The 8605-nt window shown below is 38.7% G+C and overlaps 1 non-coding gene across 1 annotated transcript; it reads left to right on the top strand.

Moving 5' to 3' along the window:
* The first annotated feature begins 445 nt into the window (after positions 1–445).
* Positions 446–517, top strand: TRNAA-UGC. Its single transcript has one exon. It is a non-coding gene; the product is annotated as a tRNA-Ala (tRNA).
* The last annotated feature ends 8088 nt before the right edge of the window (positions 518–8605 follow it).

Genomic DNA, 8605 nt, shown 5'->3' with positions numbered 1-8605 from the left:
AATTACTAAGCCTCTCAGCTTTCTCATCCTCTTTCTACAAGGTCCTCTGTGGTCCTTCTACCTCTTTATCTCACCCAAACATTCCCACCGTCTCTATGCCCCAGCCATTAGCCTTTTTTCAATCCCTTTAATTAATCTAACCACAGGCTTTGCTAACTCCCAATCACTCAACACATCTTAGTTCAAACATGTCTTAGTCACATAAGCCAAATTCCCCTATGAAATGCTCTTGTGTTACCATGTATTCTTTCTGATTAGTACTTACCACAATTGCAGTTATATTTTTAAGTATGCTTATTTGATCAATGTCAGCCTCCCCCTCTAGAACAGCTTAGTTCAATAGAACTTTCCAGGATGATGCAAATATTCTATATTAGCATTGTCCAACCCAATAGCCTCTAACCACATGTAGTTATTGAGCAAATAAAACATAACTAGAGTGTATGGGGATGTAGCTCAGTGGTAGAGCGCATGCTTTGCATGTATGAGGTCCTGGGTTCAATCCCCAGCATCTCCATCTGATTTCTCCTTGTTTAATCCTTGGAAAATATGGCTAGTGCAAGTGCTGATCTGAGTTTTAAACTTTATTTATATTTAATTAATTTAAATGTAAATAGCCACATGTGGGCAGGGACCAGGATTATTTATGTTCACCACAGTGTTCCTAGCACTTAATACAGTGCCCACACTTAGTAATTGCTCAAAAAATGTTTGTCAAAAGACTCGATCTGTACAGTGGGGAGTTAACCTGTAGATTTCAACTTTTTCTAAGAGGAAAGGAAAAAGAGTCTTTACATGGTAACTGTCAAAGATTCTCAGTCCTCTTATAAAGGTGAATCTGACCTTCAAGAATTTGATCAATCCCAGAGGGTGGCTGAGAACATATTGGGTGATCTGAATAAAGTAACATCTGTAATATGCCTAGGAGTGTGCCTAGAACATGTGGTGGTCCATCAACTTCACAGAGGTCAAGCAAATAATGGTGTAGGGAAATTGGGGAAGCAGGTGATATTTGAACCACATCTGGAGGAATAATAAAGGTAGTAGTAATGGGAGTGGGAGTAATACCTAAGAATTTTCAGTGCTTACCATATGCCAGGCATAAACTTGGGTCTTTACATGGCTAATTTAATCCTCACAATAATCCAATGAGTGAGATACCATTATTTCCCCCATTTTACAGATATCTGAAAAAAACTGAGATATAAAGAGGAAAATTATCTTCCCGTGGTCACCTAGCTAATAACTGGCAGAGCTGAGACTGATGCCCAGCCTTTGGCTCTTACACGATGCTGTTCAACTCTTGAACAGAATTTTTCTAGGCAGAGGGAGCAATAGGTACAAAGACACAGTAGTAGGAAAGAAATGGTGTGTTTTTGCATGACATGCAGAAACATAAGGGGAGATGAAACTATAAATATATGCTGGATTCAGTTTGGGGTTCCCAAGGCAGCTAAGTGTATGGCTCTTTCCCCTACATTCTCAGTTAATTTTTAAAATCATCCAAGTATTACACCCATATTATAAAATTAGAAACAGAAATTCCAGGAAGTTAAGAATTTTGCCAAAGGTCACAAAGCAGGTATGTTGGAGTTTGGATATAATCTAGGTGTGTGTATCTCCAAATCTATTGTTTGTCTTACTACTCAATAATGTATAGTGAGGTACGGGCTAAAAAAAAAGGCAAAAGGAACATGCTCTAGGGACAAAAAAAAAAAAAGATTAATTTTCTGACAAGAACCAGGTCAGAATTAATCCATGAAGCAACTACCTGAAATCCTGCTTGGGGGACCATGATCTCTGTGAAGCCTTCTCTGATCAAACAGAATTAGTCACTCCTTTATTTCTTATGTCAAGCTACAGTAAAGCTGTCTGTTTACATGTCTGCCGCTCTCAGAACTGTCACTTAGTGAGCACCTCTGTGCCAGGAGCTTTACATGTTCTCATTAATCCTCTTACTAACCCTTTGGGAGGATACATATTATCATCTCCATTTGCAGATGAGTAAACCAAGGATAAGTGAGTGGCCAAAGGTCTGAGAGCTAGTCCAGGACTTATGTCCTCATGCTCTTTTCTCTCCACCACAGTCATTTTCACTCTGGGGGTTGGTTTTTGCAACCCCCGTACTTGGCACAGTGCCTTCCCCATAGTAGGCAGGCACTCACTCAAGGTTTGAATTCAACTGACAGGATAGCATGCTTTCGAATGTTCATGAAGTAAAGAGAAGAGAGTCTAAGGTGTCCTGGTAAACCAGCTTTGGGTGGCAGTTGCAGGGAGAAGCCCTCACTTGTAGCATCTGCCAGTTTCTGTGGTATAAATACCCCCACTTTGGCTGATTTCAAGCTACAAACCTGCCTGCAATATTCCTGAACGTTTAGACATGGCTCTCTTGAGCTGGTAAGAGCCAGCTCCAGCACACCATCTAAAAGCTCAAGGTCATCAGGTACAAACTACTTTCCCTCCTACATGTCCTCTGCACGGCAGCTCTCTACACTTAGACTTCACTGCAACCTCAAAAGGATAAGGATTCTTCTACCTCTGCTAAAGCTCACCTTTATCAGAGCCCCATGACCTATTCTAATTCCAAGCAGTCTTAGGGACTCCACATCCCTTAAACATCCTCTTCTTATCTTGTATCCATGACCATTCAATATTTAAGCCTTCTGTCTTCAAATGTGCCCAGGTCTCCTCTTTTGTGAATATTTCAGCTGATCTCACAGCCTCATCTAGCTTTCTGCTGACAAGCAGTATGGCCCAATAGTTATGGGAGCAGAGCCTCCTCTGACATCACATAACCCAGCGTTTCTGCTGACAAGCGGCATGCCCTTAGGCAAGTTCCATTACCTTTCTGTGCCTCAGTTTGCTTATCTGTAAATGGCCATAAGAAATAGCACCTGCACTTTATGTGGCAGTTGTGGAAATTAAATGAGTAAGTAGATGTAAAGGGCTCAGAATGTGGTAGGTATTCAATATTTGAGTTGTTATTATCATCATTATGTCCTTAGGCATGGTACAAATCTAGGAAGACCTCAGTGTGGTTAAGAGTTTGGATTTTCCCCTTTGACAAGTTAGTCATTCACAGTAACTGTTAAAAATGTGTTACACTAGACTCTGTTTAAAACTTAATTCAAGGGGGTAACCTATTCATCTTTGTTTTAATTAGCAGCCTATTGTTAAGCATGCCATTTTTCACAGTCATCCACTCTCATTGCTCACAGCTTGTTCTTTCTCTCGTAGAAGAAAAACGTAATTTTCTCAAACAACTTGCTAAAAGAAATGGAAAGACATGAGGAACTTAAAAAGAAGTTCCTCATGTCTTTCATCCATTTTGTATTACATGTACATACATGCATTTTGTACTACATATACATACATGCATAATGTACAAACACTAGTGCAGAAACATTCCCCTCCTGCATTCCATTTGTTTTAGGTCTCTCAGCGTCCCATTTCAATTCTAGAGGAAAGAAAACCTTTTTAATGTAGAAAATGAACTGGCCAGCAGAACCTCAGGAGGTACAGGCTTTATTGCAGTCAAGCCTCAGACGTCTCATCTTATAAAACTGGAGATCAGCCACCCTCACCATGAGCCAAGGGGTTGTGTGAGTATTAATTAATAGTCATAAACAGCTTTTAGATCTTACAGATGAAAGAAGTGCCATATAGTTTATTATCATTATTAACCTCCAAATTCTTAAACCCTATTAGGTAGCTGACATTGAGAGGAACACCCCCTCTGATTCTCCAAGAGCCCAAATTCCAGAATCCCAAGACAGTTTATGACTACAAATCGTTGGTGGAGGGCTATGGTCACCCATAAAGTAGCCTTGAATCTTCCTGATTGGCAACTAATACTCCAGAGCTGATTTGAACTAAGAGTGACCTATGTCTCATTTATAACTTCAGATGTATTAAGACCAACTTTCCCACTCTAAAGACAGATGAGAACATTGTGGTTCTCCACCAGAATATTTCTGAATTCATTTATCTACAGATTTACAACGCTCACTTAATCTTTCAATAATCTCAGGAACTCTTTTGAGGGCTTGTTGCAATAAAGGAGGCTGGACTACCTCCTACTCATCTTGATAGGGTTCAATGTTACCCATTAAGTGAGTTTACTAGGCCTCTAGTTCAATGTTCAGTCACTGGCCTTTCTTTTTTTTTTTTTTAAACATCTTTATTGGAGTATAATTGCTTTACAATGGTGTGTTAGTTTCTGCTTTATAACAAAGTGAATCAGCTTTGTTATAAATATATATATATATATGTATATATATATACATATATCCCCATATCTCCTCCCTCTTGCATCTCTCTCCCACCCTCCCTATCCCACCCCTCTAGGTGGTCACAAAGCACCGAGCTGATCTCCCTGTGCTATGCGGCTGCTTCCCACTAGCTATCTATTTTACATTTGGTAGTGTATATATGTCCATGCCACTCTCTCACTTCGTCCCAGCTTACCCTTCCCCCTCCCCGTGTCCTCAAGTCCATTCTCTACGTCTGTGTCTTTATTTCTGTCCTGCTCCTAGGTTCTTCAGAACCATTTTTTTTTCAGATTCCATATATATGTGTTAGCATATGGTATTTGTTTTTGTCTTTCTGACTTACCTCAATCTGTAAAGTCATTGGCCTTTCTAAGAAAACAAAGTATTTTCCAGCTTACTACCATCATGTGATGACCTTAGTATGGTGCCTCTATTCTTATGATTGAAATAGAAGACAAATGTATGGAGATTATCGTACTAATCCCTTCAGACAAACCAACCTCAGCGGTTCCACAGGCAAAACCAAGATGTTACTAGTATCACGAACTGGATTCTTGACTTTTAGCTTCCTAAAATAAATTTCATTTCCCCATATTCTTATACGGCTAAGTGACTAAATTCTGGCCAATAGGATGTAAGCAAAGTGTCATGTGCAACATTCAGAAAATGATCTTAAATGGAAAGAACATGCTGTCCTTCAACTCTTCTTCCAACTGATGGCTGGACTTTGGGCACTCATCTTGGGACATAAGATGGAAGACAAATGCTGAGGACTGTGGAACATGAAAATAGGAGGACTCAACATTGGTTCCAACACTGTAGAGTACCATAAATGCCCTGAACACACTACCCCTATCTAAACTTCTTTTAGGTGAGAGAGAAATAAGCTTACATTTAGTTTAAGCCACTGTTATTTTAGGTTTGCTGCCACATGTGGCAAAACCTAATCCTGACTGAAACATTTACATTACTCTATAGGAAACACTTACATTTACACTATAGGAATTTTTTAAATAAATAAATAAAGCAAAGGAAGAAAAAGTTATTCAAAATTTCACCATCTGGATGCAGTCAAGATCTAACTCTTGGCTCACTCTGCAGACTTTCCCTGAGTGCTTCTACTTTTTCCCACAGCTTCAAACCTCACCTATAGATTAAACCTTTCCAAATCTGTATCTCCCACTCATCCAGACCTATATACCTACTAGCCTATATATCCACATTGGACAATCACAACATGTCCAAAACCAAATTCATCGCCTTCCCTGGTCCAAACGCTGCCTCCTTTCTCAGTGACTGATACTACCATCCTCCCGCTTCATGGCAGGAACTGAAGCAGCTTGCCTGACTTCTCCCTCTGCTTCAGCCGACACTGGACTGTGATCACCTGTCTATCAAAACCTCCCCCTAAGGCAGAACCAGATCTTATGCACCTGTGTTTCCTCAGTACCTACTGCATGGCAAGATAGATGCACAATATTTGAGTGATTATTTATATTTTGTGCCTTTCTTTCCAGTCTTTTCCTACACTTTTTAGAGCAAGATGTGACTATTCTATAAAAACTATTTTAAACTCTTTGTTTTTTCATTAAACATTATAGTACTGAAAGTTTCCCCATGCTATTAAATATTCTATGTGAATCATTTTTAATGGCTGCATAATATTACACGAATTAGCAGCTACTACTAGCACTGACTATGTGTCAGGAACAGTACTAGGCATTTTACATACAATCTCACTTAATAGATAAGAAAACAAAGGCTCAGAGGAGCAAAGAGTCCTCTACGTGTGGTGACTATGACTAATGACCCACAATAGACAATGAGCCCATGAAAGGCAGAACTCATATCCTTTACGTATAAGAGCAGGCCCTCCAATATTTGTCAAAAGAATTAAAATAATCAATAATTTACTAGAATGTGTATCTGGCAATTAAAAAGATTTATCTTGCCTTATAAAAAGCTTAATCTATCCTTTTCATATCTGAGTACAATGGGAAGAGGACATTAATTAAACGCCATGTTAGATGCATTACAAACACCCTATTTAATCCTAACGACTCAGAGAAGTAACACTATCCCACCTGCATGGATTCAAACCCAGGTCTGCATAATACAAAGATATATTTTCTACTTCCTATTTAAGAGAAATCCTTTTATAAAATGTGTAAGTTGTTTTCTTAAATGGATAATCAGCTTCCCTACTTGCCTTGCATTCATTCCAAGACAGAAATTTACTTAAATAGAAGTATATATGTATGGATTCTGATGTGACTTCTATATAACCATTGGTCTCCATCCTCTTGATCCATTTATACAAAAGCAAAGCACACATGAGGGGTCCAATCAATGCAGTGGTTATTTCCGTAAATAACACTAATACAGGTGTAAAAACTGGCCTGGTGTGTGAGGCGTGTGTGTGTGTGTGCATGTGTGTAGAAATTAGTGGGGAGTACCATGACCAATAAGATCATAAGCACAGCTTAGATCAGAGAACAGTTCAGCCTTGATTAAGAGCCTGGCCTTTGGGCCAGATTCCCTAGTTTCAAGTTCTAGCTCTGTCACTTACTGGTTGTACGACCTTGAGCAAGTTCTTTAACCTCTTTGTGCCTTTATTTCCTTTTCTGTGAAATGGAGAAAACAGTAATATCTCGCAGAACTATATGATTAAATTAGTTAACACTTGAAGTGCTTATAGCAGTGGCTCATAGAAATTGCCATATAAGGGTTTCCTGAGAAACATGAACAGACAACAGAGATAACAATAATATAACATATGGAAAACTTTTGCTGCATTAGTAATCAAAGAAATACAAACTGAAATAAAGCTATATTTTTTACCTCTCAAATTGGCAAACAATAATTTTTTAAAACCTACTATTATTTCTAAGACTCACTAAGAACAGGGAAAACTCATTGAACTTGTGGAGTTATCAATTAGTACACATCATTTAAAAGACTCTAGAACTTTAGAAATGTTCATACTCTGACCCAGAAATTCATTCCAGTAATTATCCTGAGAAATAATTCTAAATACAACAAAAACTTTATGCCCAAAGAAAAATATTTCTAACTTGTTATTCCATAATAGCAAAAAATTGGCAACAGATTATTTGTCCAACCATAGTGGAATGGCTAAATAAAAATATTATATGGAATATTTCATAACTGAGAAAATTATTGAGAACTTGTAATAACATGCAAACTATTTTAATAATAAAACAGAATACAAGATACATAAAAGATACACAAAAATATTAATAGTGGTTATCTCTGGATATAACTATATGTGATTTTTGTATTTTATTACAATGCAGTCTCTACATTTTCTAAAATGAACATTTCTGCAGACAAAACCAAAATGCTTAAGGAATATCTTAAGCCTCATTCATAAAACAAACAGAACAACCTCCATGGATCCCCACTTCCTATAGGATAAAGTCTCTTTACTTTTCCACTTTTATCTCTCATCGTTCTCTCGGTCAGGCCCTCCTTACTACATTCGCTCTAAATGAACAAGCCGTGATGTTTTCTAACTTGTTTTTGTTTACGGCCATGAATTCCACCCTTACTACTTTTTTCCACTGGGAGAACACCTATCAACACCCTATCACAGCTACTCTGTGATCCCACAGCCTTTAGAAGAGAGATAGATACAAATAAGCAGAATGACCTTAAAGAACGAGACTGCCTTATTCATCTTTTTCTCTCCAGCCAGTGCTTGGCACAAAAATAGGTGCCCAAAACACATCTGCTGAACGAATAAGCATCAGTACCAAAGTGGCGAGACCTGAGCTAGCCTGGGCTCCTCTGCCTGTAGGGGCTTTTATTTGTTTAAGGCAAGCAATCTCTGAAGAGGCGACTGGGGAACCAGACAGGCCTGGGCTTGACACAGCAACACTGAGCAAGCTACTAAAATGCGGAGTATCTGCTTCCTCACTTGTGAAACAGAATTAAATCCAGCAACCCCACAAGGTCATTGTGAGGACTGAGTGAGAGAGATGTGAAACACTAGCATAAAAAAGGAATGTTAGTTCCTTTATTAGTTAGTTAGTTCATCAATATGTTAGTTAGTTAGTTCATCAATATGTCTCAAATGTTAGTTCCTCTCCCTCTTGCTGAAGGTGTTAAAGCCGTGCCTTCTATAAGCAGCCAGGGGACAAGGATGACACACCTCAGAACCCCTGGGCTAGTAACATACGGCATCCAGAGGCATACTTTCAGCACACTGTCACACATGTCCTCTCAAACCTTATATCCGCTTTCCACATCTATAGCTGAAGAATGGTAGCAGTGCCAGACCAAATTAAGATGACTACCTTGACGCTGTCTGT

This window comes from Balaenoptera musculus, chromosome 10 (assembly GCF_009873245.2).
Source record: "Balaenoptera musculus isolate JJ_BM4_2016_0621 chromosome 10, mBalMus1.pri.v3, whole genome shotgun sequence".
In the NCBI taxonomy this organism is placed as follows: domain Eukaryota; kingdom Metazoa; phylum Chordata; class Mammalia; order Artiodactyla; family Balaenopteridae; genus Balaenoptera; species Balaenoptera musculus.
The sequence above is the reverse complement of the archived record's forward strand: the minus strand, read 5'-3'. Positions and strand labels throughout refer to the sequence as shown.